The sequence below is a fragment of the Hemitrygon akajei genome, chromosome 17, assembly GCF_048418815.1.
Source record: "Hemitrygon akajei chromosome 17, sHemAka1.3, whole genome shotgun sequence".
Taxonomy (NCBI): Eukaryota; Metazoa; Chordata; class Chondrichthyes; order Myliobatiformes; family Dasyatidae; genus Hemitrygon; species Hemitrygon akajei.
In genome coordinates, this window is record NC_133140.1 from 40,431,400 (window position 1) to 40,455,841 (window position 24,442).

The window sequence follows — 24,442 nt, forward strand, 5'->3', positions numbered from 1 at the left end:
CAGGGTACACTCTGCTGTCATAAGCAGTGAGTGTAGGGAACTGCTTCACAGAAAGGGAAACGTGCAGAATAAAATGTCCACTTTTCTTTGCCGATAGAGAGAAAAGCCTCAGGGTAAAGCTAGGCAGCTTTGTTTGTTACCTTGTTTGTGTTGTCAACTGGACAGGCTAATCATAGGTTGTTGTTGATTGATGTGCAGGACTGATCAACATGGGGCTTACAGGGAGAGTGGTGACATGAAAAACAATATAGGCCATGACAGAGGTCTGTTGTTTCTGAAGGCCTAGAAAACTCGGCAAAGCGGCACAATGTATTCACTTGCAAGTTCGATTTTTAAACAATATATCAGAAAATCAATTGATCTGCCCTTAAATAATGTGAGGAAAGAAGGAGTGAGCATTGAGATGATTGAAGCAATTAACTGAATTGTGTCTCTGCAGGTTATCATTTAGCTCTGAAACTCTCTGGTGCCCCACTCAGTACATGGAATTTCCTGCAGCTGAATTACTGTGCAAGGCAATTGTATTTCTAATACAATTACCAATCATTGGAAATGGTTCAGCATAGTTTTTTTGCATAACTAAACAGAAATATTTCTCTTTGAATTTCCATGTGTTGTGCAAACCTTGTTGTAATCACAAATGTGTAAGTGGCTCTCCCAGGACTCTCATCGGTTTTAAACAGGCAGGAGAAAATGAAAGAGTTTAGGATTGGCTTATCAGCTTAACTCTTAGCCTACCAGCTATAGATATAATCAAGCACAAGGAACTGGTTAAATAGCAATTGATTATCCTATTAACTGGAAAGGGATTCTCTTCTGTTGTTGGATTTCTGCAAACCTTTGAAGGTTTGTAGAAATATTTTCAGAATGTTGTACCTTGTGGCCTAATCATAAGAATACTATGCTTCTTGGAGGACAGGGAGCTGCCAACCTTCAATGCAAATTAAGGGCTTACTTCGTCCTGAGTATAAGGGAAGAATTTAGTACCAATTTCTTTGGATTAAAAATTTGCACTGGCTGTCAATCATTATTTGTATGATGGGGATCTATAATAATCATGTTGAAAACCCATACAAAAATTAAAGTGCAGGAATATAGTGAGTATACAAAGACAAGATTTTACCCATAAGTTAAGTATTTTGTATTTTCTCTTTATTGCCACATTATAAATAGAAGTTGGTTGTTGTGAAACTGCAGGTGAAGGGATCAAAATTCAGAAACCCCCATTGTGTTGTCTAGAAGACCTGTAAATTGTTTGACTGCAAACATATTGAAGCAAATTTGATGTTAAAGGTAAGACTTGCATTTCTATTGCACCATTTTTTTGCCACTTCAATGACAACTGGCTTGAACCGAAAAACACCTGGAAACCAGTTTGCACACAGCCAACTCCCATACTCAACAAAGTATTGAAAGAAGGTAGGAAAGGTTTACAGGAACATGGGTGAAATTCAGGTAAATGGAACTAACATGGGTGGGCAGCTTGACTGGCAAGAACATGTTAGGCCATTGGGTCTGCATCGTTGCTGTCTCTGTTTCTTTGATTGGAACAAAACAGTGATGTTAAATAAAGGATAGACATTGGCCAGAACAGGGGGAACAATTTCTTTACTTTTCATTAGAACAGAGCAGGATGATATTTCATACGGGCTTGACGTGGTTTCATCTTATCTGATGTCCACAGTTTCATTGTGGAGTCCAGAACAGATCTTTGTGCTTAAGTCTCTGGAGTAGACATTGAACCTCAGAGGCGAACATGCTACCAAATGAATCAATCCTGATGTTGCCTTCATTTTTCCCTTTGACCCTCTGAGATATACCATTATGGTTATCCATGAGCTACAGAAATAAGATGCCTGTAGATGATATCTTCAGATTCAGCTGACTACTGAGTTAACACTTTCAGTTAGTTCCCAAGCCAGTTTATCCATTTGATTGATGTCTGGCTATATAATATCACGCATTTAAGCACATTGACTCAAGTTGTGAATATGACAGCATACAATTATAGTTTCCACAGTGACTTGCATTTATCGCCAAGGCTTCTAGATGTAACATGGGTCTGCTATTTCTGTCTTTCACTGCACATGTGAAAAAGCCTGTATTTCTTGCTTTATCAGGCTCCCAGAGTACAGGAAAAAGTTGAAGTGTACATTATGCAGTTTGCGTTTCTCTTTGAAGATATGGCGGTAAGTGCCATACACTCCTCTCGAAGCATGTTGGACTGAATGCAGTGTAACTGCACACTTCCAGCCACAGTAAGGTATTTGCAAGAAGCAGCCTGTTCTGCCTTCTCCTTGACTGCTGCCAAGTGGTAGGATATGTGCTGAAGGTATTGCATAATTTGAGAATAAAAAAACAAAATATTGTAGTTGTGCCACAGGTTGACAGAGGGATGAAAAGTAAATGAACATTTTAGATACAAACTGATTTTATAGAATCCAAAATGGCTCTTGCATTCTCTCTCTCTCTCCTGAGGATTTAGTTGTGTTTTTTTTTCCGAAACAGAATTTGCAGCATAGTTCTTCTAGCCTCCTATCTCATCTTTAAAGACCCACATTTCCATGGTGCTTTCACTGCCTCAGGTACCCAACTAGCTTAGCATTTCACTTTTTGCCCCCTTAAAGCATATGTAGTGTTAATTACTTGTTCAAGGTGTATTTATTTTAAATAAAGCTATTACATGGTCAGATTTTATTTAAAGAGATGTATTTTATTGCCTCAGGCTATTGCGCTCTGCAGGTTCTCTCAGATCTGTTTCCACTAAGAAGCGATGATAAAGAAAAATGAGAAATATCTACACTTATTTCATTGTTTGTAAAGTACAATGTAGTTTTTGAAGTGGGATGACTGATAAAGTGACAGCCAATGTGCACACAGAAAGCTTTCACACAATGACGGTCAGAAAGTCTTTTATATAGCAATGTTAATGAAGGAATATTTCTATTCAGGACATGAGGGACAATTGCCCCACTTGCAATAAATACTGTGGATTCCTCTTTTACTAACCTGACCAAAGTACATTGTTGCTGCTTATAAAGATTTTTCAGCTAATTACTGCACTTTCAGTCATAGAGTCATAAAAAAAGTACAGCACAGAAACAAACCCTTCAGCCCATCTAGCCCATGCTGAACCATTTAAACTACTTACTCCCATTGACGTGTACTGGGACCATAGCCCTCCATACCCCTACCATCTATGTACCTATCCAAGCTTCTCTTAAACACTGAAATCAAGCTCGCATGCACCGCTTGTGCAGGCAGTTTGTTGCACATGCTCATGTCCATTAAAGAAGCTTCCCTTAATGATCCCCTTCAGCTTTTCACCTTTCACCCTTAACCCATGGACCCTGGATGGTCCCACCCAACCTCAGTGGGGAGTAAAAAACCTGCTTTCATTTACCCTATCTATACCCCTCACAATTTTGTATACCTCTATCAGATCTCCTCTCACTCCAGACCTCCAGACCTGACAACATTCTTGTAAATTTTGTTTGTAACCTTTCAACCTTATTTACATCTTTCCTGTAGTTAGGTGACCAAAACTGAACACAGTACTCCAAATTAGGCTTCATTAATATCTTACACAACTTCAACATAACATCAGTACCTTGATTTATGAAGACCAATGTTTCAAAAGCTTTCTCTATGACCTTATCTACCTGTGACACCACTTTTGATGAGCTATGGACCTGTATTCCAAGATCTATTGGCTCTACCACACTCCTCAATGCCCTATTGTTTACTGTGTAAGACCGACACCTCGCACATATCTGCATTAAACTCCATCTGCTATTCCTCAGCCCATTTTTCCAGCTCGTCCAGATCCTGCTGCAGGATATGATAGCTTTCCTCACCGTCTGCTGCATCCCTCCACCTTGATGCCATCCGTAAATTTGCTGATCCAGTTAATCATTCAAATGAATGACAACAGATCATAACGTCACACTCCTACCGATGTTTGAGTCAGAGTAGATTCTACTTTGCATTCAACAATTGATCAGCAGCAAACAATATGCTGGAGGAACTCAATAGGCCAAGTGGCATCTATGGGAGGAAAGGAATTATTGATGTTTCAGATCAAAGCCCTGCATCGAGTCTGAGGAGGGTGCGACAACATCCTCTAGATTCCATCATCTTCAGGATAATTGTTCAGCCTTTCTTGATGCTACTGTTTATAACCCAGGGGTCTTTAGTCATCTGTAGAACAACTCCAGCTGCAGATTCCTGAAATGTGCATTATTTTGTTTTAAGCTATAATATGGATCAGGAGGAGAAGGTACCTTCCTCTCTGTATTGCTGTGTGCATACAGATAGGGCACTGAGTTCATCAATTCTCTGCTGACTTTCTAAACACTTCTATTAGTCCAATGTCACCCACAGCCTACCCTCTTCCACATGCTCACCAGCCTCCTGACTCTCTTGCCAGCCACTTGCACCGGATGCAACTCACAGCCGGTAAGTCACCCATCAGAGTTTCTTTACATGTGGGAGGGTATTAAAGCACCAGGGTGAAACCAGTGCAATGGCAGTCATAGAGCATTGAAGCAGAGCCTTTGCTGCGCCAACTGTGCCAGGCATCCAGTACTGATTGATCATTTCAGTCTTCACTGCTACCCACCCGCCAACCTCCACCTCCACCCTTAACCCCAAGATTCTACCTGCTCACTTAATTTTTCAGTCGATAATTAATCGATCAACCTGCACATCTTTGGGATGAGGGAGAAAATGTAAATTCCATACTGACAGCGCTGGAGATCAGGAACAGGTACAGACCATTAGTGCTTCACCCTATTGTCCTTCCCTCCTCTCTCCCACCCAATACAAGTTCCTCACCCCCATGTCCAGGAACTTGTCCGAAATGACGTTGATCGTCATCAGTCTCCAGGGGCCTGAAGGACCTATTTTCAAATACTTGACAATATAATGAGCCTTAATAACCTCTACTTACTGACTAGTCAATATTTTAGTATTACAATTCTGTCACAGAATCTTTAATTTTCTTTGTTCTGACTTTTATTTTCCATGCACTCTGTTTTTCTGTTGTGGTTGGGAACTTACCACTGGCACTTGATATGAAAATCAAAGTAAAATCTTGCGGCACTACTATTTGATATTGTAAAGTGTCTATTTTTAATAGTAATGCATATTATCTACAGTCATCTTGTTTCATTGCTATTGTATTCTTGCACGAGATTGACAGTTTTAATAGAAATGAGTTTAGAATAGCTTTTTCCAGTCTGCTTTGAACCATTTATTCAGTGAAATATTTGGAGCAAAGTTGTTAATTCCATTGAGGGAAATGACTGAGTGGTGAATTATTGGGAAATCTTAAATCAATCAACCAGTTGCATAGGGCCACAAGTCTGTGGGGTGCTTATTAGTCTAAATCTTTTATTTATTTTTCCCAAGTTACATCAAAGTATTTCATTGTATTTTTTGAAGCATGAGATGTCCTGAACTCCTGAGCAATGTCAGATAGAATAACTCTTCGATAATAAAAACAGAAACTGTTGGAAAAGTTTAGTAAACTGAGCAGTATCTGTGGAAAGAGAAACCGTTCTTGTTTTAGGTTTGAGAACTTTCATCAGTGATGAAACATCACATCTGTTTCTCATTCCACAGATCCTATCGATCTCCTGTGTTTCCAGCATTTTCTGTTTGTCTTAGATTTCCAGCAACTGCAGTTTTTATTGTTGATTTTCAAAATAAATCTCTCTGATTTTATTTTCAGTAATTTACAATGTTACAATCTCCAGAACTGCTTTCTCTATCTGTCATGAAATGCCTTAGGTTTTGTCAGCCATTGAAATCTGTTCAGTTAGCATTATGGCATCAGCAAAGCTTAATAAATGAGTATCTATATCATACACTGCATTTACCAGACATGAATAAGAGAGAAGTTGAAGCTTGCCATGTTCCAGTGAACTTAGTGACCAAGGACCTTTGTCTGTAGATGAATCCATGTAGATGTTGCTCCTTGGCAGTTTAACTTTACATATGGGGAGCATCAGGTTCAATAACACTCCCCTCATTTAACCTGGAACACAAATACCAAGGGCTAAAAGACCGCCAACTAAATCTGGTGGCGTAGCTTTTGACTTTACGGTTTGGGTTTCTAGATGCACGTCTGAAACTGTTTTTCATAAATATTCTATAATGGCAACTTAATATGTTACACTGGGCTGCAAAAGACTCAAGGAACTTAAGTGGTTACCTCCTTACAAAGACTACTTTGTATGTCTTTTATTTACTGAATTAATATCTTATGAATTACCCAGCTGTGTGGTGGCAAGAAAATTAATAATGAGGCATTTGGATGAGGCTTACGCTTTATCACCTTTCATTAACTCAGAATTGCTCCTGAACAAACAAGATTTTCATAAGTGCACCATGAGGAGGTGTCTCAGCCATGTGTGCTTTTCTGTGCAGTGGGGAAAGTCATCTCTAACACCGGCATCCAGCTGGCCAATAAGACAAATAATCTTGAAAAGGTATATCTGTGGTATTTCTGAATTTTGTTGCTGTTTCTCAGGCTGCATCGTTCTTTCCTGCTCCTTTTAAGCTTTTGCACATAATTTGAAATACATTCACTTGTTTATTCTCAGAGACCGTGACTAATTGCTTTACTTGCATCACTGTCTTTGTCCTATCTCTGATAGCAATTACATATTTCCTTACCAGATGATATTGCAATTACAGAGGCTTTAATCTTAAATTTGTTATTTTGTACTTTTAATGAGCTTTTGAATATTATGGCATAAGAATGTCTGATGCATTTTTAGTAATGCCTCATAACCAAATCCCACAGCTAAATCTACTGCTGCTTGGAAAGTATATTTCAGATTTGGGATAAAACTGTCATTTAGAATCATTGCTAAAAAGTGATTGTAAGAGTGAATACAATAAGTTTTTTCCTCACTATTTTTCAGCAAAGCTCTTCAAAAATGTGTGAATCTGATGTAGAACAAGTGACAAGTTAATCATTTCAAAACTTTTTTTGTGCCTATTTCAATTCTGTTTTGCACACAATTGAACACAGTGCAAAGATGTATCAGATCAAAGATGAACCTCTTTTCAGATTTGGCTCCTCCCTTGTGAATTTAGATCCGGGATAATTGCTAATCATGACAAGTACCAGTATGGTGTGGATTAAGCTGAGAAGCAAGCAATGCTGAACATACATACCTCGTTCATCAACACGCTTTCTTGGAGACAGCTGGCATTATGGAAAAGACTCGCAATGTATGAAATAAGCTGGGCAAATGTATGACACAGTATGTGCTAATTTTTCTATAAAATAGTTTTAATTATTATGTATCTAATTGAACTTGATCTCACGGTCAATTTAACTGGATAAGTAGATGATGTGCATCCAAAGACTTCCGTACCACCTCTTTGTTCCTCCCCCACCCCCCCCCCCCCACCCCATCTCTCCATTTTACCAACAAATCAACAAACTAGATTCTAGTGAATTGGGACCCATTTGTGGTGTGGAAAATTATAATTATCTCGGAGTAGCCAGGGGCCCTCTATTTCTGTCTGTGTTCATTTTTTGTCTGACCCGGGGTTCTGGACATATGAGATAGCACATGTCTGCTTTCTGTCATGGCATCTTTTCTACTGTTATCCTTTCAGATGCTGTTATGGGAAGTATGTGATAAAAAGTGGAACTGATTTTGCACATAGGGAAAGAAAACAAACATGGAAAGAACGTTTCCTGCTTGTTTTCAGACATTTGATAACCTCAGTCTGTCAACTCCACATTGATTGTAGCCACTAATAAAAGAGCTATTGATTGTCATTTTATTTAAAAGTGCTCCACATGGACTACACTTCAAACTAATGCTATTATCACATCAACCTTTTCCTGTTTCAGTGCTTTCTTAATATCATTAATAGCATTGAAAAGCAAATACTTTTGTTTACCTTCTGTTAGTGATTTTCTATTGGTACCTTTGAGCAGGGAATTTTTTTTCTCTTGATAACGCATGCTAATTTCAGGTATAGTATGTAAGTTATATGACAGATCCTTCCTAGGTTACGACAGTTTTTGTTCCCATTAACATTTCACAACCCTGACACTTTGAACGTTAGAAATGCATCTGGGAACGAAGTTGCTTTATGGCAAAAGATGCCTGCAACCACGCGGCAACTTGCAAACACCCATTCATGAATAGAACCGGACTTAGAACCAGGTTTACTATCACAGGCATATGCTGTGACATTTGTTGCTTTTGAGGCAGCAGTACATTTGAAACATAATAAGGGCTATCAATTACTATATATATATTAGTTAAATTAAATATGTAATGCAAAAAATAGCTAGGTATTCATAAATTGAAGAGGAACTGTATTTGATTGAAAATTGGTTAGGATTTGTGTCATTAGAAACATCTCTGCAACTTACATTATTGTCATACAGAGAGCCAACATGCACAGCTTTATGTAAACACTTGCTGCTTTGCAGTTGGAAATGGAAACCAAGAACTACCACTGTAGATTTTATACAACATATTCGATTAGTTTATCAAAGTTTCCAAGAAGAAAAATATATTCCTTGTCTGTAATAATATTTAATATGAAATCATATTATTGTTAAGTAGCACAAGCTATTACAATTAGAAAGACCTGAATTGAATGTAACCAGGTAACCAGTCTTTATTCTACCCCTTATATAATATCCATCACAATTTCATGTGATATTCCCCAGCTAGCACCTTCCATCAAAATGACTTTGAGAATGGCAGTCAATTCTTTCAAAATGTTTGAGAAAAATATTGTGCATGAACTGTATGTACAGTCGAAGTAGTTTAAATGCTCAGGCATTTAGGGCCTAGTGGAATCCTACTTCTTGGCAGGTTTTGAAAAATCATTTGTGGGTTGCAGATGCCAGTGGCTGGTATTGTCTGGTCGTAATTGGCACCAAACTGAGGAAACAGATAAAAGACAACCACATTAATAGGCCTGGAGTCACAAAGAGGCCAAACAAAATAGAGACAACAGATTTCCTTCCCTGAAGAACATCAGGTGTGTTTTTACAGCTGTCCAGTATTTTCATGGTAACCATCACTGATACCAGATTGATTTAATTCACTTTAAATTTCCTAGCTGCGAGTTATGATTTGAACTCCTGTCTTTGGATCATTGGTCCAAGCTTATGGATACTAATCCAGTTATTGAACCACATCTTCAAAAGCCACAGTAACCATTCTTTTGATATGATCTAAACTTCTTAACATGTAACCATTTTGTCATTGCACAAAGAGCATGAACTTCTTGCAGCATCTTTTACATCCTCGAGCCATGCTAATCATTTCTCAGCTGACCAAGTACCTTTTGAAGATCCAAAGTATAACATGCTGGAAATACCCTGCAGGCCAGACTGCATCTGCTGAGTATTTCCATCGTTTTCTATTTCTCTTTTAGATTTCCTGCATCTGCAATTTTTTTTTTGAATTCTTAGCTTCTGAAGACGTGCCCCTTTTTTGTCATTAAGTTCTGAGGACATCGGTGAAATTAATGCCTAGTTAATCTGTTTTGGTTAAGAACAAACGTGGTCCCAAACAGGAGGAGAACGCAAAGAGTCAAAGTACATTTATTATTAAAGTATGCTTGCTGTATGCAACCCTGAGATTCATCTAAGCACAGACAGTCACAAAACAAGAAAGAAAGGCATGGAACAACACACACAAAATGCTGGTGGAACACAGCAGGCCAGGCAGCATCGATAGGGAGAAGCGCTGTCGACATTTCGGGCTGAGACCCTTCGTCAGGACTAACCGAAAGGAAAGGTAGTAAGAGATTTGAAAGTAGTGGGGGGGAGGGGGAAATGTGAAATGATAGGAGAAGACCGGAGGGGGTGGGATAAAGCTAAGAGCTGGAAAGGTGATTGGCGAAAGTGATACAGAGCTGGAAAAAGGAAAGGATCATGGGACGGGAGGCCTCAGGAGAAAGAAAGGGGGGGGAGCACCAGAGGGAGATGGAGAACAGGCAAACAACTAAATATGTCAGGGATGGGGTAAGAAGGGGAGGAGGGGCATTAACGGAAGTTAGAGAAGTCAATGTTCATGCCATCAGGTTGGAGGCTACCCAGCCGGTATATAAGGTGTTGTTCCTCCAACCTGAGTTTGGATTCATTTTGACAATAGAGGAGGCCATGGATAGACATATCAGAATGGGAATGGGACGTGGAATTAAAATGTGTAGCCACTGGGAGATCCTGCTTTCTCTGGCGGACAGAGCATAGGTGTTCAGCGTGGAACCTGTTCAAAGTAAAAGCATCAAGACCACAAGTGCACAAAAAGAATATATCATGTAAGTGGCACCAAAAAGTAAAAAACACTGCATATAAAACACCAAAGCACATTCAGTTCAGTTCAATCTACTCCACCCTGATCAAAATCACACAAAATAGTCACAAAAAAGTAATGACCAGAAACACATCATAACATGAACCACAGAGGCTGATCCACAAACTACATTGATTAAACCTTGCCCATCTCCAGCTGTATCCTCTGGCAGCAGCAAGTGAGAGGCTGGTAGATACCACTGAGTACCAGGTCACCTTCTGCTCCTGACTCAATGATTTAAATCTTCCTGGATGAGTTGATCAGTGAGAAATGGAGTCAATCATAGGCTTGTAGCCCATCTCCAGTCTTCTTGGCCTTCAGGCCACACAATTCACTCGAAACCTCATGGAGCACCCTGAGAGGCAGCAAAGCATCTAATCAGCCCAAAAGCACGCCACCAAAATGTGGACCACAGACTCCAACAATAGCAGAACCATGTTTGAAAGAAAGAGAATCAGAAGAAGTAGTTTTGTGAACTGTCTGAAGAATGCCACCTTGGTCAGGTTGTTCACGGGTGCCATCTTCCCCAGTCACAAGATTTTCCTGAGGTAATCTTGCAAGGATTTTCTACAAAAGGTCTCACTTTAACATTTCATTTGAAGGATAACAGTTTAAATAATGTTCATTCCCACTGCACTGCAATAAAGTATCCCCTAAGACTATGTACTTGAGTTCTGGACAGGAACATGACCCACAAACTCCTAACTCTGTTGAGGGGAGGTAGCTGAGCCATGATGACATAATATACTCATTTATTATTGGATTATATGAACTGTGAAGCTAAACAGCTGGTTTCAACTAACTTCACATAATTTATGCAAATCCTACAGTGACTTGGCTATTCCACTTTGTGAGCCTAAATATCTTTAAGTTGAGTTCTTTTGATCAGTGAGGTATAATTTCTTTTGGTGCAAATCAAATGTATGTTTGATGGGGCTTTACTCCCTCCGCTGAATTAGCTGAATGTTTCAGTGAAGCTGGTGAATGTCTTTCACGTGCAGCTTGAACTCATTTTTCAAGACTTCATTTGCTATCAGTTTTTCTTTGTTACGTCCTGGCTTTTAAGAATTTTTACCCTCCCATTCAAATTTATTGCATTCAGCTTTCCTGTTCTGTCAGCTGCCTACTTGATGAAATGGTCATAGAAAATATTTAGCACCTTTTATAGTTAAAGATTATTTTCATGACAAAAACATAGCTTGCAATTCCCACAAGATGTGTTGATAAATGTGCTGACATTAGAGATTGTATTTAAAACTATATAATTACTGCATTGTTGCGGAGAATTATGCAGAAACATTAGTTGTTTTATTTTGTCACAGAATCTGAAGCAGCACATTTCACAGGGCTGTCAGCATGGATTTGGTATTGGCTGCAGCCCAACAGCTCCAATGAGGTTTGTCAGTTCTCAGCTAAGCTACTGAATGGTTTGGCTCGGGCAAGCGGACTCCACTCAAAAGTGTAAATCTTTGCTGTTTACATGACTGATACTCACTGAGTGAGGAGTAGTCTTGCTGTGGGAGTTATGGGCTCTTTATTTGATTTGTTTTCTTAAGAAGATTTATGGAGACAATAGACCATGTTTGCAATAATCAGAATGAGAGGCAACAGAGGAACGCAGTTCCCATTCTGTTGCCTACTGTTAGCATAAAATGTTTTGAAGGTTAGTCATAGAACAGTCAGTTGAAGTGAGAAAAATATTTATTCTGCTCTTTCACAAGAAGGCAGTGGATTTTATTAGAGACTGCTGGTTAAATCACCCATCATTGCCTTTCACTGACGTAGGCAATGCACATAGCAAATCCATTGAAACAATTTCCATCGGACCCTGATTGACACGGATTATTGAGGCATTCCAAAATCAAGAATGTCCAGTTTGCTCCAAAATTGTGGCATCTACAGCAACAAGTTGTATTGTACAGCTGGCTTTTCCATCATTAGTCATATGTTTGACAAAGAATAGCTCTAAGTAAAAATATTATTTGCTTAAAATGCGGGTTTTAGGCTTAGACTTTGAAAGCATAATTAAGTACCGTATAAAATACTGTTCAGAGCTCAAACTGCATTGGTGGGTTTGTTTTTCTGTATTCTGTTTAAGAGGTAATCTATTTATACGCCCCAAATGTATTTTCAGAAGTATCAAACACTCCTGGCAAATAGAAAAAATAAAGAAATATAATGCACTGATACAATGTTATTGATCATAAACAACAGCATTGCATGCACTCAGCCAAATATATGGAGTGTTCAAAGTAAATTTATCAAAGAACATATATGTCACTATATACTACTCTATGATTCATTTTCATGTGGGCATTCACAATAAATACAAAGAAACACAATGGAGTCACTGAAGAATTGCACACAACAAAGGTGGAAAAACAACCAGAGTGCAGAAATCCAAAATAATAATAAATAAATAAGTAATATTGACAACATGAGTTAAAGAATCGTTGAAAATTATTACATAGGTTGTAGAATCAGTACAGTGTTGGTGTGAGTGAAGTTATCCCCCCTTGTTCAAGAGCCTGATGGCTGAGGGTAATAACTGTTCCTGTTAACCTGCTGGTGTGGGATTCGAGGTTCCTGTACCTTCTTGGCACAGAAAGAGAGCTTGTCCTTGGTGATGGAAGTCCTCGGTGGTGGGGGTCCTTGATGATAGATGCTACTTTCCTGTGACAGTGCTCCATGTCGATGTGCTCAATGGTGATGACAGCTTTGCCCATGATGTACTGGGCTGTATTTACTAATTTTTGTAGGCATTTCTGTTCCGAGGCATTGGTGTTTCCATACCAGTCCATAATGCAAACAAACATTATATTCTCCACTGGACATTGACAGAAGTTAACTTTCTGGTTAGCTAACTTTTCATGCTTCAGCAGAAAATGATTCCTTCTTCAGTCCTTTACTACATCCACGTATCATCTCCTAGCTTCCCACTTCTGCCTCCCTCCCTCCCCACCCACCTTCCCCATTAGAATTGCTGGGTGAAAATTACTGAATTTGTAGCAAAAAAAAATGGCAGATGGACGTCTGAAATGAAAACAGAAAATGCTCCAACAACATAGGTCAAGTTAGACAGCATCTGGAATGGATCCTTTTATTGACCTTTATTCAAAACTACAAGTTAAAAAACCATATGTATGTTAAATGGCAGCGAAGAGGATATGTACTGGGAAGCAATAGATAGGGTGTGATTGATGGAGACCAAAAGAGATTGAATGACATGAATATTAGTGACAAACTGGAGAAGTGGTTTGAGAGAAGAGGAATATATGCCTGTGGTATTAACAGACATTGGAAATTGACACTAAACAGCAGTCAAAGTACATGACCAGCAAGAAAAATTGAATGATAGTAGAGGAGCAGAATAGCACAATAAAATACTTGATGGGACTAGGCTCTTATTCAGTGGCCCAGTACAGCAATAATGTCTGTTTTATCTAGGCTCGCATTAAAACTAACCCAACATAAACACACCTCTGAAAATAGCATGTCTTCTGGAGACTTATTTCTTTTTGTATGAAAATTAAATTAAATTTAATTTTGTGGCAGCTCTTTCCATTTAAATTTTGATTTTTTTAAAAAGAAGTTTATGTGGCTTGATGACATAATGACATGCCAGCATATTCACAAGATGTCTCAGGCTGAGAGTAGCCCATGTGAAACCTGACCACATACACTTATTTGGGCAACAGGTGTTGACAAAATGCAGTTACCAATCAAATACCCTTTGTAGATTACAGCATAGACAGGCTAATCCAGAAGAATCTAACATGCTCAGCTCCTTTTAACACAGGAATTTTGCTTTAGAATGGCCTTAAGCTTGACATAGCATGCAGTAATTTATAGTACCTGTACTTTGCTCATTCCTTTAAAGGTTCATGAGAGTTCTTTGATCTTGGAGATGTTGACTGTTCAATAATATAGACAGGTAATGGGAGTAACTTCAGATTTCTTAAAATTCTGCACCCCAAAAGATCATTGGTAAGAATGGTGATGTATACAGGGGCTGGATAATAGAATATTTGACATTCTGTATATTTGCAATTGTTAGTCCATGGATAATCTCATTAAAGCATGGCTGCTACAACAGCACTGGATATATCAGTGATAGGTATAGCACTTAGGGGCCCACAGCTCACAAACCTTCAGGTTATATGCACAGATACTTTTTCTCCAAAATGTTGCCCATTCAAAGACAATTATGTTGGAAATATATGTAGAAATAAGCACATTGGATGCTTATGCATTGCACTAACAATAAAACAAATTGTGTTAACATGTATAATGATCAAGCTTATCTAATGATTGTAAACCATTTTTATATGGCACAGTACATTTTCCTGAAGCCTTTGAAAATAATTTAACAAAAGAATATGCCAGCTGTCAAAAACTCACAGTTCAAGTGCATGATCATACATGTTTTAATCTACAGTTGTGCCTGTATTTAACTGGCGTTGGTCACTTGTTTTAAGTTATTCAGGAGCATCATGGAGATGAAGAGCTGTGGCTTCCAGCCTTTCCTTCATCTCAGCTGACTTTCGTAAGAGTGCATTTGTTTAAGCTGAAGAAATCGGGGAGTGGACTGTTGATAAAGATCTGCTTGACTCCTACCCACCTCCTCCTTCACTCCTACCCAATATGTTTGGCCAAGCAGAATGGGTAGCTTACAAAACTTACAAATGTTTATATTCTTAGAGCCAATGCTGTATCCCAGAATTTTTGCCTTACTATTTTGCACCCAATCAGCTCCCAGGTTCTTTGATTCATTTTCTGTTAAACAATTTGTTCACAAGTGCCACTTCATCAAAACTTTGGTTGATCCTTTTTGCAGTATGCTTTCTTTTAAAAAAAAAACTTGAGATTCTGCAGATGCTCAAAACCCGGAGCAACACAGAGGATCTCAGCAGGTCAAGCAGCATCTATGGAGAGGAGCAAAAAGCCAACGTTTTGGGCTGAGACTCTTCATCAGGACTGGGGCTTCTTCCCTCTTCTATTCCAGTCCTGATGCAGGGTCTCAACACGAAATGTTGACTTTTTATTCCTCTCCATAAATGCCTCCTGACCTGCAGAGTTCCTCCAGCATTTTGTGTGTGTTGCTTTGGTTTTCCAGCATCTGCAGAATCTCTTGTGTTTATGGTTTTGTTGCAAAGGAAGCTAAGAATTTGGAGCACTTACTTTCACATTATATTCACTTTAACTGCTTCATTGTACTGAATAAGTGAGTCATTTAGTTCTTGCTGTTAACCCTACCATTGTTGATAAGCAACACAATTTGTTGATAAAGTTACTTTTGATTAAGTATTAACAACTTTGATATTAACTATCAAGTAAAGCATTAGCAGCATAAAACAGAATTGACCAAAAAAAATCATGTTGAGAAAATGATTTTTTCCATGTTTTGTGTGTTTAATACAAAGTAAATCATGTTTACTTTATTTCACTTGGTGAAAGCAATCAGTTTTTCATAACCCCTGTAACAAATACTGACTTTACATTTTCAGAGTAATTCAGTGTCTATTTATTAATTATGCTATTCATCTGAAAGACCAAGAGAAAGAAATTTATAACAGTTGCTTTGAGTGCTGCTTTTTGCATTGTCATCGTAAATATCATTGCAGCATGCGCAAGTATATCTACTTTGTAAATACATCACACTTGATTTGTATTTTTAGAGAAATTAGATGACTTCATAAAAGAGCCTCACACAGTGTCACTCAATATTTTGAAAGAATAATTTGTATAACTTGTTTATGTTGATCAATAGATTTCATTAAAGTTGATCAATAGATGCATTTGCTTAAAGATAAAGCCATGTATAAATTTTCAATAATTGCTTTACAAATCAGACTTGTCATGTCCTCTTCCATGGCAGCTGTACCATTTTGCAGTGTCATATATATCATAATAAATCATTAGCTCAGACCAGCATTGCCTTTCATTGATCTCTTCTATCTGTATTTACAGCCTGAAGGGATGACTTTTATGGAGATTTAGGAAAAAAGATGCAATATTTGGTTGTTAATATTTTCATTCTGGAATGATGTGATATTTCTTAATGTAAAACTTTTCTATGTAATATTGGGACATCATGATTGAGTTGCAATGCAGTTGGGGTTCAGTGATGAACCAGAGATGTATAAAATCTTTGGGATTCAATAGTGAAGACTAGTTACTTTCTTTAAATGGACTGGAAAATGCCACATGTTTTGCAGGTAATTTATAGCCCTTGATGTAATGCTTTTAGAAGTTTTTATTTACGAGGTCTTTCAGAGCAAGTTAAATAGGAAAATTAAGAATCAAGGAACACATGTGCTTAGTCTTGAAAAATATGCATGGAAATGGCTGACTTGGAAATGCCATCACTTTTTGGAATTAAAATAATTAAAGTACAATTTAAAGGATGACTGTAGGATGACTTTAATGTACTAAGTTAAGCAATTGTCATAAAATTAATTTGAAGGTGGAAATGATGTGGTGTTCGATTATATTGATCTTGTCAACCATAGCCATAATCATAAATGAGGGCTGCAAGTGTATCACAGACTCACTGGAATTTCCCATGTGTAGAAGCTGTTTGTCTGCAATACAATTAATCTATTCAGCAGAAAACTGCAAAAGTTGTTAGTTTAGTCATTTGTAACCCAAAGACAAAATCCATATTCATTTTTAAGCTGATGCAAAGTGAAATCAATGATCCTTATTATTATGTCCAGAAGTTTAGACTTTGTGGAAGCTTCAACCTCTTCATAAAGCAACCTTTGTGTTGCAATTTACTCCCTTCTAATTAAAGAGGCTTATTGCAAAAGAAGTCAGTAGGGAAGATGCTGCCTTCACAAACGAGGTGACTATCTGGCAGAGTTGTTCAAGACAGAAATATAATTGATTTCAGGAGTGAGAGACCCTGATGCATGGTCTTGGCTGAAAAAGGTGGACTCTTTATTTCTTTCCGTAGGTGCTGCTTGACCTGCTGAGTTCCTCCAGCACTTTGTGTGTGCATTGCTTTGGATTTCCAGTATCTGCAGAATCTCTTGTGTTTTGGAAATTCCAAGTCCCTTTCAAAGGTTAGTGTAAAAAGAATCCGCCACTATCTCAGAGTACTGCTTGAAGAACCTGCATCTCCTGTTGTTCAGTAATTGCTTTGGTTATATGAAAATGCATTAATGACTTTGAGTTCATAAATAGTGAAAATGGACTCCCAAATACCCCTTTTAAATTCATGTATATTAAATGCATATGTTAGCTAGAAACCATTTTATCATTAGTCCCTGGAACACTTGGCATAATGCTTCTTTACTGCAACTTAATGTGTTAAGTATAATGGCTTGGAGTGAAAAGCCAACCTCTTCCTTGTTTTCTACTCTGAGAAAAGTCTTCATTCAAATCTTTCAATACTCTTGAACCATTGAGGTATAAGTAAGTCACAAATGATTTGCAAAACCATAATTACTCTTGGCAATATCTTTAGATGAGAATGATCCCTGAATTAAAAGGGTTAATGTATGAGGAGCTTTTGATGGCTCTGGGCCTATACTTGCTGGAGTTTAGAAGAACTGGGGGAAGGGGGAGTGATCTCATTGAAACCTATTGAAAGGCCTAGAGAGAGTGGATACGCAGAGGATATTTCCAATAAAGGGGGAGTATAGACCAGAGGGCACAGCCTCAGAATACATGTATGTCCCTTTAGAACAGTGGTTCCCAACTTTTTTTATGCCATGGACCAAATACCATTAAGCAAGGGGTTCGTGGACCCCAAGATGGGAATCTCTGCTTTAGAACAAAAAGAGGGATAATAAATCTGCCACGATCGACTGGTGGAGCAGACTCACTGGGGCGAGATGCCTAATTCAACTCCTATAGTGGATCTTGTGGTCTTGTAGACCCAAATTAGTGTAATATTATTGTCACTCTATTCAAAGTACATTTCATATTGGAGTATGTATTCAGTATACAACCTGAAATTTGTCCTCCAATAATTATTTCAAAAGATTGTTTTAATACTTTAAAGAAGTTGGTGTTTCATTTCATAATGCATATGATATAATCTATGTTCTCGAAAATGTTTAAAGAAATTGTTGAAAATTATGGGGTTTAATTCCAGATTTGGAGTTGATGACTTCAACTTGAGCTGCTCCACCTGCTTGATCACTTCAGTGAAGCCAGACAGCAGAGATGCTTTGAAACCATACTTGATGGAAACAACATTGGGGGAAGTGAAATCCATATCACTGAATACCTTGTGGGCAGCTCGCTTTGAGATCAGCTCTACTCAAAAACTCGAGGTCAATACAGATTTGCTTAAAATATATTTTTCTTCATGTTTTCAGCTGCCTAACTGGGGTCATGGAAAAAAGACAGCTTTTCAAACATTTCAGAATTAACATTATGGTTTATTAAATACTTTGGGAAAAATCTATACCCAGTGGTACCTGAACAGTGAACGTTCAAACTATTGAACTACTTGAGAGGCCCAGTAAGCCAAAGTGAACAAGAAGTCCATAGAAAGTGAATGAACATGCTGCCAGTCTTGTTGGATCAATGACAGACAAGCTCTGAACTTGGTGGAAGAGACATCTTGTAATACTCTACCTCATACCTTCATTCTATTTTGGAGAAAACTTATAGAATAATGTTTCCCTCGCTGTGGATTCCTTAAAACTGTTTCAATGTTATACTTTTAAATATACTTATAAGAGAAGTGACCAAGCAGTGTACAGAATCACAGAAAAGTTGGATTATGTGACATGCTGTTGTAAAAATTAAATGGTTCAAATAGTGTTTTAAAAAATTTGAGTATTTTATCATTATTGGAATTCCGTGAGTGAACTGCAATTTTACAATGATACCTGAATTAAACTGTTGTTATTGCTTCATTGACTATAGGTGTTTTGGTTTTGTTGTTGAGCTAATTCCTCTGCCATAGCTATGTTTTATTTGTTGGATTTGGATCTTGGGCAGCTTAAGTAAATTCGAGTAGAATTATCCTCTTCGAGGAGGAAGGGTGAAATGACTACATCTCTTTCAGCATGGTGCGGAGATATTCAATGTCTTGCTCGCTTACCGTATCACCTTGATAAACTGTGAAAGAAAACCAATACTTTGTCTTAGCCAGAGATTGATTAAGCTTCCAGGAAAGAAAATAATTATATTAGTGGATGTCGCTATTCCCCCTTCTGAATTCAATTCTTTGGTAATTGGCAGTGTTAGTCATGAATAATGCATTAAATTATGAATAACACACCTTCCTACCATTGGAATATGAGCTTGCTGAATTCAGTGCTCATTGATTGGGTAAAGCAACAATGATGATGATATTTTCTTTCAGTGCTTGTTCATCACTGACCAATGGTCCAATCAATGAAAAGCATCACTGTGCCTATGACCTTGAGATGAACTCCTGAATAATCACTCAGTAATGGCAGTAACAAAATATCTTGCACAAAGTGACTATTCGTCAGCTTTACTGTTGGAATTTTGTCACTGCTCACTGAGGTAAAGAGCAAATGTTTTACTGCTATAATTGGGACTGTGAACTGCTTTATAAATAATATCACATTCTAATTAAAACATAGTACACTGGTGGACTGCTATATTGCCTGGTACAGATTAATGATTTAACAAATTCTCATAATACAGTATATCAACATATAATTAATGTTATTAAATGCAAGCAATGAAATATAATATTCATCTCTCAATTAATTATCTGGATTCAGTTTCCTTTACAGGCTATGAGAGTTCACATCAAACTTTCAGAAACTATAAACTCTAACTTTTTAAGAAGTTAATGGAATCCCTTTAGTACCTTTTCACAGCAACATTCACATTTCTTAAGGTGGAATAATCATCTTGCTCTGCATTGTATATGATTGTTGTCATAGCAGATTCACAGATCCTTGAGCTCAGCATTGCTTAAGCAATTCAAAACTCTGGCGGCCAATGCAGCAGGGTCATATTTCAGCGTGGATGGCACTAAAAGGGCCATAATCTTTCACTGAATGACTTTTGTGATACACAAGCTGAGGCAAATTATTCAGCTTGAAGTTTAGGCTGCATTGGGACTCCTGGACTGTGGAGTGCATTGGAACGGAGTAAACGCCTTTCATGCACTGAAGCAGAATGGCCAGATTAATCCATAATGAAATGGGTAACTTTAGGTCTGCATAAATTTTCCAGCAGTCTTAGTATCCCAGGAATCTCTCAGTGAGATTAATGGCCAGCAGCCTTCCACATAATGAAGTAGTTTGCCTTGGCAATGTGCTCATGAATTTATTATGGTGTCCACCAGTGTGCTATATGGCCCAGACATCTTTATAAATCCTGGATTTAGAGCTGCAGTGATGAGCCATTTCAGTCCTAATGGGAAGCTTGATTTATCACTCTGTTCCCCTGTACAGCCCCCTCCCAGACAGTTATAAAAGGAAAATTCAGGTCATATTGACGAAGATGAAATGTGATGGTAATTAGATAATGCAAAGTGGAAATTGGGAAAAAAGCATTATTGAAATTCTAAATATGTTGGTTATTTTGCTTTTGCGCAATTATAAGAAACTGATTTATACCACAGGTTATAATCACTTAACAACCTCTGGTTGAACTTTAACTGTTACTAGAGTTGACGCCTTTGACTTGAGAACTTGAGACTTGTCATGATTACTTGCAGTTGTAAAAATTATTTATTGAGATAGCAACTTGCACAGTAAGCTGGAAAAGTATATAGAGCACACAGTTCGCATTCAAAGGTTCTATGTTTAATTGTCAGATTGAACAAGTATCAGTTTTGAAACAAAAAATTAAAATTTATAAAGATACAGGATTTTATCAACCAGTTTAGGTGGTTTTCTGAAGCCTTGCACTATTCACCTGCATGAGTTTCAAATAAATTTGCAGGTTCCAGGATGATTAAACTTAGTAAGGACAATGATAGAATTTTTCCTCAGACTTTATTTTGTTCAAACAGGATTTATGTAGTGAAAATATTTATAAAAAAGCTTGGTGTCAGCAGACGAATGTGAAAGTTTTCACAGATATAAACTATTAAAAAACACAACTTACAATGGAACAAAGTGCAGGAGAAGTTTTGAAGTTCAGACTGTAATATTTAGGAGCTGTGCAAAGTTAGCTGAAATTAGATTAAATGTATTTATCTGTGTTCATTGTATTAGTTTAAAGAATCATGGTGTTTATCCAAGAGATCCCAAAGGACAAATGATTGTGTTAGCTTGGTGCAGTATTGCACAGAGAGAATGTATAACATTTGAGCTGAAATATACTGTAAAAAGATTAGGACATTGAACTTTAAGTAGCTCCATGGTTAGTGGGTTGGTGTTTTTCTTTATTTTTGCATACGCTTAAACCCTATTTTGGAAAGCAGGAAACCTAATGTGTCAGCACAAAACAGAACATGTTCTGGGTTTCACTACACATGATTGCCTGTTAATTGGTGAAATTAATATGATGATATTTAGATCATGGAAATTGCTTTGTTTCCCCACTCCATTTTTTTTCACAGACATTTGTCATGTCTGGAATGTGAATAATATGCCTTATCTAGAGTTTGTGTACATAACCTTTAACAAGTTCCTTCGCAGTGGGTAGCGACTGATAGACATGAGACAGGAAGAGCTTGCACTACGTCTGTCTAATATATTCGACGAGTCCACTTGGGCTAACCACAGACAAATTAAGGCACATGTTACACACGTGCACTGCAGTGCATCAGTTTGTATGTAAAGTTTTAATATATGTACAGATGCACACGAGCTGTAGTTTTTGGCTGTTCTGTTATTGCTATCACCAGGATTTCCCAAGCTTAGAGCATCATCCACCTCTGCACTCAACATTGTTGTCTTGTTTGGACTTCCATCAGGAAAATTACATGTTGAGCAACTGTGGGATTCACTGAGAGCACATCATTGAATATCTTCCCTCTTCTCCTGAGCTCAGTGCACTAAAATCATATGGTTTATTTGAGCCTTTCAGAATCTCTCACCAACTTAGCTAGATACCTCAGCTCAAATACCTCTACCATTTCCCCAATATCTAATTGCTTCATCATCAAAGATCTAAGCACACAGCCTCTGTCCTACAGACTGACTGAATCTTTGCTCATTGAGGATTGTGTCATGTTGTTTCGACTGCCCCTTCTTCACCTTTCCTTTCAAATCGGACAGATCAAACAAATACTGAAAATTCTGGAGAAACTCAGCAGGTCAGGCTGCATTTATGGAGAGGGAACCGGATGCTCCTTGTGCATGACCTGTCATGAGAGTTAATGAGAACTGAATGGTTCAATGTTATCTCGACAATTCTGTCTATCAGCTGTATATCCGTTGTGTACTGTGCTGCTGTTCTGCAACTTAGTCCAGGTTTCAGGGTTGTTTTTTATCAGCTGTACATCAGCTCCTCCCTCAAGGTCTCCAGTGTCCTGTGAACTGACCTTTCCACATCTCGTCCTGAAACTAGGTGGCAGTGAGAAGTGAAGCAATATTTTATTCCGTTATCATCATGACTCATAAATTATAATATCATCAAGATTGTGGACCATTGTCTAACACAACTTTTAGAAGACCATGACTAGAAGGCATACATCTTAATTCCTCTTTTGTAAATTCTGCTGGTCCCTTACTCTGCACTTTCAATGACTGCTGACTAATATTGGAAGAAGTTGGCCACAGATGTTTCACAACCTCAGCACATTAACCTTGGCCCAAGGAATTGATCGTGGATTTTTGGAAGAGGAAGTCAAGGGAACATACGCCAGTTTTTGTTGAGAGGTCAGCATTGGAAAGAGAGAGCAGTTTCAATTTCCTGGGTGTCAACATCTCTGAGAGTCTATTCTAGACCCAAAATAGTGATGCAATTATGAAGAAGACACGCCAGCAGCTATATTTCATTGGGAGTTTGAAGAGATTTGGTATGGCACCATAGACTCCAGCAAATATCTACAGATGTACTGTGGGAAACATTCTAATTGGTTGCATCACAGCTTGATATAGAGGGGCGACGGCACAGGATTGGAAAAAGCTGCAGAAGGTTGAAAACTCAACTAACACCTTCATGGACAATGGCCACCGCAGCAACAAGAGTATCTTCAAAAGACGACGCATCAAAAAGGGGGCATCTATCATTAAGGACTTCCCCACCACCCAGGGCATGCCCTCTTCTCATTACTTCCATCAGGGAAGAGATAAAGGAGCATGAAGACAGATACTCAATGTTTTAGAAACAGCTTCTTCATCTTTGTCATCAGATTTTTGAACTGTCCATGAGCACATGAAGACTACCTCAATATTTTTGTTCTCTTTTCACATTACTTTACTTTTAAATGTATATTTCTTATTGTAGTTGGTAGTATGTTTTATGTATTGTACAGTTCTGCTGCTGCAGAATAACGGCATGCAGTATGTCAATGGTATTAAACCTGATTCTGATTATCTACTAGAACAGTCTTGTGAGCCACTTCCACCTCTCGACTGGAATTTCAGAAAAAGTGTGGTGCAGACTTGACATGCTGTACAGGTCACATTTTTTTCCTCGTCTATGCCAAGTAAATAGACTATTTCTTTACCTACTACTTTTTATATTCACTATAACCATAGTAGCTGCTTTGAATTATTCCATCATCATCTCTACCCTATCTCCCCATTCTGTGCAGCCACATTTAACAGACAATTCATCCAGCCCATATATCTTCATTTGGATATCAGTTGGAATCGCAGAATCAGTCCGGCTGCTTCTCCAATGCTCATATGCTCACCTCAGTTGTGTTTTTTGTGTAAGCTGGAATATATATCTCTCTTTCTATATTGATTGGGGTTTATAACGAGGTGGTTTAAGCTGTAGCAGCTTGGTTGGATCCATTTCATGTTATAGAGATATTGAAGCAGGAAGGGGGCTCATCTCTGTGAACTTGATACCATCATTGTGGGAATAAATCCCAGAATGGCCAATGTTGGCTTCTGCTCAGCAATGAATGTCAATGGTCATCCCAGCAAGATCTGTTGAACTGCTGCATTTCGAAACGTGATCATCAACACCACCTCTTTTCTGGTTTTTTCCCCCACTTATGCCTGCTTACTGCCCCA